The sequence below is a fragment of the Bidens hawaiensis genome, unplaced genomic scaffold (assembly GCF_021521415.1).
Source record: "Bidens hawaiensis isolate Kalapana, Puna unplaced genomic scaffold, B.hawaiensis_p1.1 tig00003570_1, whole genome shotgun sequence".
NCBI lineage: Eukaryota > Viridiplantae > Streptophyta > Magnoliopsida > Asterales > Asteraceae > Bidens > Bidens hawaiensis.
This window is the reverse complement of record NW_027491203.1, coordinates 594,779-607,288: the sequence shown is the minus strand read 5'-3', so window position 1 is coordinate 607,288 and position 12,510 is coordinate 594,779.

The following is a 12,510-nucleotide window of genomic DNA, read 5'->3' as shown; positions in this document are numbered from 1 at the left end:
TGAAATTAAAAAGATGAGCTTAGGGGTCAACTTAGCTCAGATCTGGATCGAACGAGACGAAAAACGGTTAAAAACGGTGAAAAACGAGTGAGATCTCGCTTTTCCAGCAAGATCTCTGTTTTCCTTCAATGAAGGAGCCAGAAGGATAAGGGAATGTCAGGGAATGTTATGGCATTCTCTAAGTTAACCATAATTCGTTAACTAAAAAATAATGAATTAACAACAATTCGTTATGCTAATTCGTTGAGGATAAACAACAAATTATCAGCAATTCATAATGCTCATTCGTAAATGAAAAATAACGAATTAACAGAAATTCGTTATACCCATTCGTTAAGAAAAATAACGAATTAGCAGCAACTCGTTATGCCCATTCGTTAAGGAAGGATAACAAACGAATAACCATTCGCTATGCCAATTCGTTATAATAAAGAAATAACGAATTAAGTGTGAAAGAATGACAGAAATGTCCCTGGACTTAGACATGAATGTTTAATTATATAAGAAGCCATTGGATTATATTAATTGATGAAAGATACCTTAAAAGATTAATGAGTTAGCAATAAAATATTATTAAAGAATTTTTAATGGAAATTGTGTTAACACAGTTAATGAAAATAAGATGAGCTTAGAGGTAACCTTAGCTCAGATCTGGATCTAACGAGACGAAAAACGGTGAAAAACGAGTGATATCTCGCTTTTTCAGCGAGATCCCTGTTTTCCGGCGATGACGGCGTTGGAAAGATAAGGGAATGTCAGGGAATGTTCTGACATTCTCTGACCTAGCCCTAATTCGTTAACGGAAAAATAATGAATTATCAGCAATTTGTTATACTCATTCGTTAAGGAATAATAAAGAATTAGCAGATATTCGTAATGCTCATTCGTAAAGGAAAAATAATGAATTAACAGCAATTCGTTATACCTATTTGTTACGAAAAATAACGTATTAGCAGCAATTTCTTATGCCCATTCGTTAAGGAAGGATAACGAACAAACAACCATTCGCTACGATAATTCGTTATCATAAAGAAATAACGAAGGAGCCTCATTAGTTAACGAACTGGATAACGAATTTAGTTTGTAAGAACGACAGAAAGGTACCTGGACTTAGACAGGAATGATTTAATTACAAAAGAAGCCCTTGGACTTTATTAATTGATGAAAGTGTTGGTACATGATGTCAGTAGTTCAGTGTCTAGTGTCTGTAATCGAGTCGTTTGGATTTGAGTTTGTATGTAAGCGAAGTTGCTAACAAGTAAGCTGATATAGGCGAACTTGTTAGACAAGCGAAGTTAGTGACAACTTCGCCTGAACATGCCAGGCGAAGTTGTCGTGAATATATAGTCTAGGTTACGGCTTAGATTATATAATTAATATCGAACGAGTTCATTATTCAGAGAACGAGTAAGAGAGAGTCTGTATTTAGTGATCATAGTATCACGTGTTTACGGTTGAAATACAACGTGTGTTTGATTATCGTATCGTGTGTTAGCTCGTATCGTTTTCTATACTCGTAACGTCTTACGTAGGGATTCCGCACCTACATAGAACGCGATATCTCGTGTAGATCCGGCTGGGAACCTACAATTGGTATCAGAGCATTTGCTCGATTGTGTGGTTCGGGATTATCACGAGCTGTAAAGGCGATGAGTTGAGGACCAAGAGACGAAATGATTGAGACGATGATCCCAATGCGTCAAAAGATGCAGGTGGTGAGTTGCCAAGAACTGATCAAGCTCTTGGAACTTCCACAACTCAGGGGGAGTCGACAACTGCAGCTGGTGGTGATGATGTGGTGGTAGTGGAAGTTGAGGAGATGGATGATGAGTTGGTTGGTGATGATGATGTATTACCAGTGGAAGAGATAGAGAAGATTGGTGAAGAGATTGTGATTGATACAGAGATAGAAGAGGGAGAGATAGTTGAGGAAAATATTGAGCATGACATTCCAGATGTTGAGAAAGCAGATATGAGTAAAGAGATGGCAAGTGATGAATCTGAATGGGAAGAGCAGCCTAGATGGAAAGAAGGCTATGCTCAGTGGTTCGTCAAAATGAAGAAACCAGCGGTTCCTACAATGTTTAAGAAGAGTTACAACATTAAAGGTTATGCTGAAGCGAAGAAAGGGATTATTTGCTGGATATATGATGAGCAGTTGAGGCTCGTCGTGATTAAGAGATATGACGGTGTTCAGTATTTCAAAAGACTTTTAAGATCACTGAATACACTGCCAGAATGTGAAGTGAAAGACTTAGCCAGATTGGGATTGATAAACCGAAGTGATGATAATATGGCTAGAGTTATTGGGAAAATTGTGTGGAAAGAGAGTATAAAAGAGAAGAAATTTGAGCTGTTGAAACCACAAAAGGGAAAACTTGTTGAAGACAAGGATAGAGGTTTGAGAGCAGATGGAAAACCTTGGATGATTATGAAGTATAAGCCGATCCGGTGCCTTAAAGAAGTGCCGATGAAACAGATGCCCAAGGATGTGCTCAAAGATCTAAAGTGGCGGTTTGTTGATTGTGAAACAGCTGAAGCAGTGATGGAAGACGAAGATGAACAAGAGCTGCTAAGAGTGTACGATCCGATGCATCTAGTGAACTTGTCACAAGCTGATTTGCAGGTGTTGCATGAGAAGAAAATATTTTATATTCCTGCTTGGAAAGACGAAGCGAAGAAATATCAAAGAGTTGTATCAGTTTGTGTACGCGAAGGAGTTCATGCTTGAAGATGAAGATGCAAGATTGTTGAAGATTACAAGACACGTGTTTGAAGCTAAAGAGATGAAGCTACTGCCAAGGGGGAGTATGTTGGTACATGATGTCAGTAGTTCAGTGTCTAGTGTCTGTAATCGAGTCGTTTGGATTTGAGTTTGTATGTAAGCGAAGTTGCTAACAAGTTCGCTGATATAAGCGAACTTGTTAGACAAGCGAAGTTAGTGACAACTTCGCCTGAACATGCCAGGCAAAGTTGTCGTGAATATATATTCTAGGTTACGGCTTAGATTATATAATTAATATCGAACGAGTTCATTATTCAGAGAACGAGTAAGAGAGAGTCTGTATTTAGTGATCATAGTATCACGTGTTTACGGTTGAAATACAACGTGTGTTTGATTATCGTATCGTGTGTTAGCTCGTATCGTTTTCTATACTCGTAACGTCTTACGTAGGGATTCCGCACCTACGTAGAACGCGATATCTCGTGTAGATCCGGCTGGGAACCTACAATTGGTATCAGAGCATTTGCTCGATTGTGTGGTTCGGGATTATCACGCGGGTGTAGAAATCGTTCCGTTCGACTATTCGCGGGACGAGTTTTCTGAGTTTTTGTGTCCTACTCACCTCCTACAATCATAAACAACCCATAACACCTTCACCAACCTCGTAAAATCCAGAAATCTAACCTGCATATTCATCGTGTTCATCAGGCGAAGTTGCCATCACTGTTCGTAGGGTTTCGGCGAAGATATAAGGTTAAGCGAAGTTATCCACAACTTCGCCTACCTTCTCAAGTTCGCTTATCTTAAGCGAAGTTACCCACAACTTCGCCTACTTCACAAGTTCTCCTACCTTAAGCGAAGTTATACACAACTTCGCCGAATCAGGCGAATTTAAAAAGGAAGCGAAGTTCAGAATCAGCGAAGTTCAGACTTAAGCGAAGTTATCCTCAACTTCGCCTACAGTACTGTTTAAAATAAAATTTTTATTTTTCGAGTTTCTTTGGGTTTCGTGAAAGATGTCTTCAATAAACATTACGGAACTAGTTAAGATGGAAGTGGAAGCAGGTTCGGCTACAAAGGCACCGAAGATGCTTAAGAAAACTGATTATGTAGCGTGGAAAGATCGTTTTGAACAATATGTCAAGTACCAAGATGCTAAGATGTGGGTATGCATACAAGATGGTTACATTCCACCTACTACTGAGTATGAGGGTCGTGATCAGATCAAGAAATACAATGAGATGGAAGAAGAAGAGAAGAAAATGTATGAGGCCGAAAGCAAAGCTCATGCAGCAATTACAATGGCTTTTCCACAAGAGATTCTGCACACTTTCAGAAAGTATAAAACTGTCAGAGAGTTTTGGGAAGCGCTTGAAAACCGGTTTGAGGGCAATGTGGGAATTCGTGCATCGAAGATTAAACTTCTAAAAACCCAATTCTCGGTTTTCAAGTATCTGAAGAATGAATCACTTGATGATATCATCAGTAGATATTATCATCTGATGACTGAACTCAGCAACTATTCAATTGTTTACGAAGAAGATGAGATTGTTGAAAAGCTTCTTGATGCTCCCCCACCGAAATGGGAGATGTATACTGTGTTGATGAGAGAAGACAAAGACTTTGCTGACTATGACCTGGAGACAGCAGTTAACAAGCTAAGAACGTTTGATGCAAAGGTACGAAAGGAGACACCTACCGATCAGGTTCAAGATCCGGGTATGCATGGTGCAAAGGTTAACTCAGGATCAAGTTCGAAAACTGAATCATCTGCTTATTACTCTAAGGGAGAGTCAGGCGCTAGCTCAACACATGAAGGACATGTATCTCTCAACATGAACGGTGATGTGTGCTTTGTAGCTGGAGGATCAAATGCTTCTCAACCTCAAGCGACCAAGAGTAGTTTTTCCCCAAGTGTTTCAAACAACAACTACTCGAAGATGCCCATGAGTGTTAAATCTGCTGAACAGCAGTTTGCTCTCTATGCATCTTTTATTGCTTCGTATGAGAATTACATTCAGGGTAAGATTGTTGATCCTGCAATTTTGGATGAAGACTATGATCAGATCGATGCTGATGATCTGGAGGAGATGGATCTGCAGTGGCAGATGGCTATGATTGTGAGAAGGGTTAAGAGGTTCATGAAGAAGACTGGCAGGAAGTTTGTCGGTGAGAGGCCAGGGTTTGATAAGTCGAAGGTTCGCTGTTACAACTGTCAGCAGAATGGCCACTTTGCAAAAGAGTGCAAAAATGAACGTGTCGAACGCAGTCAAAACAGATCTACACAGCAGAGTGGTAGTGGTAATGACTATAGAGCCATGATTTCCAGACAGAACGAGGAGTACAACTGGAATCTGCATGTTGAAGAAGTATTTGAACAGGCCAATTTGGCAAACATCGAAACTGCAGATAGTGAGAAGGGAACTGGCGAAAATGAAGCCTACATGGCAGATGTGGCAGACCAGCACTCCGAGGTAAGTACCGAACTCCCTTGTACTAAGTGTGAACATCTGTCTGAACAACTGACAACTATAACTGATCAGTTTGTTAGTTTGGATGCGCAATTTAAAACATTAAAAGAAGATCATCATTTCACTAAAGCTAGAGAAAATAGTTACAAAGTAAAAATTAAAGCTAGTGAGAAAGATATTAAAAGTCTTAAAGCAAAGCTTGCTGAAAAAATTCAAGTGATTGATCTTAGCTATGAAGTACTAGAAGAGAAAACCAAACTAATAGCTGAAAGGGATAAACAGATAGCTGATCACCAGGTGAAAGTGGTGGAACTTAACAGGAAACTTGAGAAATTCAGAAATTCCACCACTATACTTGATCACCTCGTTAGTGATCAAGGTTCCCCAGTTAAAAGGGGAGGAATTGGTTATCATGAAGTTCCACCACCTTTCAATCATAATTACACTTATGACCCTAGTAATCAGAAATCTGTCGATGTTGACTATGGTCAGACAGTTCCGGTTAAGGTAACGATTAAAGAACCAGAAGTTAGTAAAGGCGAAACGAGTAAGCCTGTGTCTAATGTGAAAATTTCTGTGCCTAGTCCTGTCTCATCTAACTCGGACAAGTCTTCCGAGTCGAATGAGACAAAACAAGAGGCAGTGTTACCAAAAAGTGGGGAGAAGCATAAAACAACTGAAAAGAAATCTCCACTAAACCCGTATGTCCCACCATATGTGAGACAAACGGGCAGTAATACAGCCTCAACATCTAAAACAACTATAGAAAAGAAAGTTGAACACAGGAGTTGTTTCAGATGTAATCAATTAGGACACCTAGTTGCTGATTGCCCTCTGAAGCAGAGATTCAGAGGTGTGAGGCATTCGAGAACTGAGAATAGAACTAACGGAAATGTTAAAACTGAAAACCCATCAAAATTCAGAAATTGGTCTAATTCAGGTTTTCAAAGAAATAGATCTCAGTTTTTCACTGCTAACAACCAAACTAAAAGTAATAATTCTTTTAATTCACGAAGGTTTGGATGGCCTCATAGACAATCCACAACAAGGTATCCTGTTAGGACTCACAGAAATTATTATAATACTAACTTTGGACAGCCAAGGTACGGGATGTATCGACCCAAGACCAATCGGTCTTGGGTCCCCAGATTTTAATCATCTGCTTTAATCGTGCAGGAACAGTTGAACAGGGCTGCCAACAATCAATGGGTTGTGGATAGCGGCTGTTCCCGGCACATGACGGGTAACAAGAAATTGTTACACGACTGGAAACCTGTTCAAGGAGGAAGAGTGAGTTTCGCAGGAGAGAGCGGTGGAAGGATTACCGGAATAGGGACGGTGTCGAATGGAAAGATGACTTTGGAGAAAGTAAATTTTGTTGAAGAACTGAAGCACAATCTGCTGAGTGTTTCGCAGATCTGTGACAAAGAGTACACCGTACATTTTACAAAGAATGAAGCGATCGTGCTATATCCTGGTTTCAAGATACCAGAGAATTGGATTGTTATGAAGGCTCCAAGAGTGAAGAATACGTATATCATGGATATGAGGTCGACTGAGATGTCCACAGAAGAATCGTGTCTTCTGTCAAAAACAACTGAATCGGAGTCCGAGTTGTGGCATAGGAGAATGGGGCATATTCATCTTCGGAAAATGAACTACCTTGTCAAAAATGGGCTTGTGCTGGGTGTTCCCTTGAAGAATTTCAACTTTGAAGACAAATGCTTATCATGCAAAAAGGGAAAGCAAAACAAGAAATCCCATCTCACCAAGAAGGTCAATTCAATTGTCAGTACCCTAGAATTACTTCACATGGATCTCTTTGGTCCCGTGAATGTAAAAAGCCTAGGAGGAACATCGTACTGCTTGGTGATCACTGATGATTTCTCTCGACATTCCTGGGTATATTTCCTGAAGTCAAAGGATGAAACAGTGCAGTTGGTAAAAGAATTTGATTACCAAGGTTGAGAATATCATGGGGAAACGGGTTAAATTCATCAGGAGTGACAATGGAATTGAGTTCAAGAACTATGAGATGGAGATCTTCTGCTTACAGAAGGGCATAGAACACCAATACAGCGCACCGTATACACCGCAACAAAATGGAGTGGCTGAGAGAAAGAACAGAACCTTAATTGAAGGAGCCAGAACCATGCTGGCTGATTCAAAACTTCCCGTGGTGTTCTGGGCTGAAGCTGTTGCAACAGCCTGTTATATCCTTAATAGAGTGTTAACTGTTAAAAGGTTAAATAAAACCTGTTATGAACTTATGCATGGGAGAAAGCCCAACTTGAGTGGTCTTGAACCATTCGGGTCCCCGTGTTCGATATTAAAGACCAATTCTAAATTTGGTGAAGTAGCCGACGAAGGAATCTTAGTCGGATACGTTGTTGGGACTCCCAACAGACGGGTCTTTAATACATCGACCAGCATGGTTGAGGTGGTGTGTAACACTGATATCACAAGTTACAAATCACCAAAACCAAGCACGGGACCCGCTGGGGTTTTCGACTATGATAGACTTTTTAAATCTTTTAACATGCCTTATTTGGATTTTGCAGAAGTTGAGGAAAGAATTGCTACGAAGATGATATGCGATGAGGAAGACACTTTGGTGCAACGACCACAGTATGATGAATGTCAGCCTTCCTCGTCAAATGCTGTCAATACACCTGCTGCCTCTACTGAAGAGGAATTCATCAATCCGTTTCACTCTCAACATCAATCACCCATTGATGAGCTATCTTCGAACTTGGAAGATAATCTGAATGTCAGTTCGGTTCCGACTACGAGAATTCACAAAGATCATCCTTTGGAGAACGTGATAGGTGATCTGTCCGCCGGTGTACAAACAAGAAAAAGCTTGAATGAGCACACCTGTGTTTACACAAGCATTAAAGACACGGGCATTATCAACGAATGCTTGTACACCTGCTTCATCAGCCAGATTGAACCAAAGAACTATCAAATGGCTCTTAAGGACAGTTCGTGGGTCGAAGCCATGCAAGAAGAGTTAGCTCAGTTTAAGAAAATGGAAGTATGGAATTTGGTTGAAAAACCGAAGAATGTGCATGCGATAGGCACGAAATGGGTCTTCAAATGTAAGAGATATGAGAAAGGGATTGTTATCAGGAACAACGCGAGGCTGGTTGTTAAAGGCTTTAATCAGCAAGAGGGGATTGATTACAATGAGGTGTTTGCTCCTGTGGCAAGATTGGAGGCCATTCGTTTGTTTTTGGCATTTGCTGCTCATAAGGAGATGAAGGTTTTTCAGTTAGATGTGAAGAATGCGTTCCTAAATGGTAAAGTCGATGAGGTTGTGTACGTTGAGCAACCTCCGGGTTTTCCTGACCCTGACTTTCCCGATCACGTGTACAAGCTAAGTAAAGCGCTGTATGGACTACATCAGGCACCTCGTGCCTGGTACTCAACGTTATCCGATTACTTGCTTGAGAATGAGTTTGAAAGAGGTAAGATTGATAGCACTTTGTTCTTCAAGAGAAAAGGGAGCGACTTACTACTGGTGCAAGTCTACGTGGACGACATTATCTTTGCTGCATCAAAGGTCGCCATGTGTCAGGAGTTTGAGGCCGTCATGAAGAAGAGATTTGATATGAGTGCTATGGGTGAACTAACCTTCTTTTTAGGATTGCATGTTGATCAGAAGAAAGATGGTATGTTCATTCATCAGACGAAGTATGTCCATGATGTTCTCAAACGCTTCAAGATGGAGGACAGCACTCCATACGATACTCCAGTCTGCGTCAACCACAAATTGGGTGCTGAGTCAGACAACGATGCAGATGTGGACCCAACCCAATATCGGGCTATTATAGGTTCTTTAATGTACTTAGCTGCTTCTAGGCCTGATATAATGTTTGTTGTTTGTCTTTGTGCACGCTTTCAGGCAAACCCAAAAGAATCTCATTTGAATGGTGCGAAGAGGATACTGCGGTATCTCAAAGGCAAGCCGAAGCTGGGGTTGTGGTACTCGAGAGGAGGAGACTTGGAGCTAGTCGCGTACACAGATTCTGATTATGGAGGGTGCAAACAGAGTCGGAAGTCTACAACTGGTGGATGTCAGTTTCTTGGTGGCAGACTAGTGTCATGGCAATGCAAGAAGCAGACCTCGGTCGCAATTTCAACCTGTGAAGCAGAATACATGGCAGCATCCAACTGCTGCTCCCAGGTTCTTTGGATTCAACAACAGTTGCGCGATTATGGTCTGAATTTCTCACTTACTCCTATTTGCATTGATAACACTGCTGCTATCTCAGTAACTAACAATCCCGTAAAGCACAGTAAAACTAAACATATTGACATTCGTCATCATTTTATACGGGATTGTGATGAGAAGAAACTGATTGTGCTCGAAAAGGTTGATACGCTTGATAATTTCGCTGATTTGTTTACGAAAGCGTTTGACAAAACTAGATTTCAAAACCTTGTTGAGCTGAATGGGATGATCAATCCCGAGTAATCATGCTTTATGTTTTTGTTTAAAAAAAAAAAAAAACGTCACTATCGCTTAGAAGTATGTCGGTTGCCTCAGTTTGAAGGACACGTCTTCGGATATGTTTGGTCCTCATTTCTACTTGTAGAATATGAGGATAGCCATTAACCAGATGACTGAAAGTGACCGGGGCGGTTTATGATGTGTTTTCATTCTTTCGCTGAAAATTAGTCGATCATACTTAGTTAAAAGGACACATACTTGTATGTGGTCGGTCCAGCTGATCCATTGGATCTTCGGGATAGCCGTTTACCTGAAAACTTCAATTTGATCGGGGTGATTGAAGTTAAAAAATTTTTTTGGGAGATGAAATTATTTTTCAAGTCTACTACTTCGTAAGAAGTTACTTTACTATGTTTAACAGAAAATTGATCCAACCTTGGAAGGTGATAGATATACTGATTCTGTGTGCTTAACTAGTGAAGTTATTAGGCCTAAAAGACTTTAGAACAGTCATTATATGTCATGGTAGCTTTTTATGGTGCGTAAAAGTAGAAGTGATACTAACTAAATCTACTCGATTTTATGTGGAGACTCCTTAAGAGTTGTGCATGTCTTCATACATATCTTTCCGAATGATAGGCAGAAAAGCGATTACCCAGTCATACACGAGCCCGTGAGTGTTCTGATTCCCGTGAAGATAACGTGTCAAGAAACTGCAGTGATCCAGATTCGGGACTTGCAGTTGTTTTCTACTTGAAGTTGTGTATATACATGTTAAAAAAAAATGTATTCTAGAGTTCATAATGTTAATGATTCTCAATCAAGACGCAAGAAGGTGAACTGGAAGCAGACATGAATGATTTAATTACATAAGAAGCCCTTGGACTTTATTAATTGATTAAAGATACCTTAAAGGATTAATGAGTTAGCAATAAAATATTATTAAAGAATTCTAATGGAAATTGTGTTAAGACAGTTAATGAAAATAAAAGATGACCTTAGGGGTCACCCTAGCTCAGATCTGGATCGAACTATACGAAAAACGATGAATAACAGTGGAAAACGAGTGAGATCTCGCTTTTTAAGGGAGATCCCGGTGTTCCGGCGATGATGGCGCCGAAAGGATAAGGGAATGTCAAGGAATGTTCTGACAGTCTTTGACCTAACCCTAATTCGTTAATGAAAAAATAACGAATTAACTGCAATTCGTTATGCCCATTCGTTAAGGAAAAATAATGAATGAGCAGCAATTCGTTATGCTCATTCATAAAGAAAAATAACGAATTAACAGCAACTCGTTATACCCATTCGTTAAAGAAAACTAACGAATTAGCAGCAATTCGTTATGCTCATTCGTTAAGAAAAGATAACGAACGAACAACCATTCTCTACGACAATTCGTTATAATAAAGAAATAATGAAGAAGCCTCCTTCGTTAACTAACTGGATAACGAATAAAGTTTGTAAGAATGACAGAAAAGGTCCCTGGTCTTAGACATGAATGATTTTATTACATGAGAAGGCCTTGGACTTTATTAATTCATGAAAGATACCTTAAAGGATTAATGAGTTAGCAATAATATATTATTAAATAATTCTAATGGAAATTGTGTTAAGAGAGTTAATGAAAATAAGAGATGAGCCTAGGGGTCATCCATGCTCAGATATGGATCGAACGAGACGAAAAACGGTGTAAAGTGAGTGATATCTTCTTTTTCTGGCGAGATCCCGGTTTCAAGTGAGATCCCGGTTTTCCGGTGATGACGGCGCCGGAAGGATAAGGGAATGTCAGGGAATGTTCTGACATTCTCTGACCTAACCCTAATTCGTTAACGTAAAAATAACGAATTACAAGCAATTCGTTATGCCCATTCGTTAAGGAAAAATAACGAATTAGCAACAATTGTTATGCTCATTCGTAAAGGAAAAATAACGAATTAACAACAATTCGTTATACCCATTCGTTAAGGAAAAATAAATATTTAGAAGCAATGCGATATGCCCATTCGTTAAGGAAGGATAACGCACGCACAACCATTCGCTACGACAATTTGTTATAATAAAGAAATAACGAAGGAGCCTCCTTCGTAAACGAACTGGATAATGAATTAAGTTTAAAATAATGAGAGAAATGTCCCTGGACTTAGACAGGAATGATTTAATTACATAAGAAGCCCTTAGACTTTATTAATCGATGAAAGATACCTTAATGGATTAATGAGTTAGCAATAAAATATTATTAAAGTATTAAAGAATTATAATGGAAATTGTGTTAAGACAGTTAATGAAAATAAAAGATGAGATTAGAGGTCACCCTAGTTCAGATCCGGATCGAACGAGACGAAAACCGGTAGAAAACGAATGAGATCTCGCTTTTCCGGCGAGATCCCGGATTTCCGGTGATGACGGCGCCAGAAGGATAAGGTAATCTTTTAACATTCTCTGACCTAACCCTTATTCGTTAACGGTATAATAACGAATTAACAGCAATTCGTTATGCCCATTCGTCAAGGAATAATAAAGAATTAGTAGCAATTCGTTATGTTCATTCGTAAAGGAAAAATAACGAATTAACAGCAATTCGTTATACCCATTCTTTAAGGAAAAATAATGAATTAGGAGCAATTTGTTATGCCCATTAATTAAGGAAGGATAACGAACGAACAACCATTCGTCATGACAATTCGTTATAATAAAGAAATAACGAATGAGCCTCCTTCATTAACGAACTGGACAACGAATTAAGTTTGAATGAATAACAGAAAGTTCCCTGGACTTAGACAGGAATGATTAAATTTCTTATGATGCCCTTGAACTTTATTAATTGATGAAAGATTTCTTAAATGATTAATGAGATA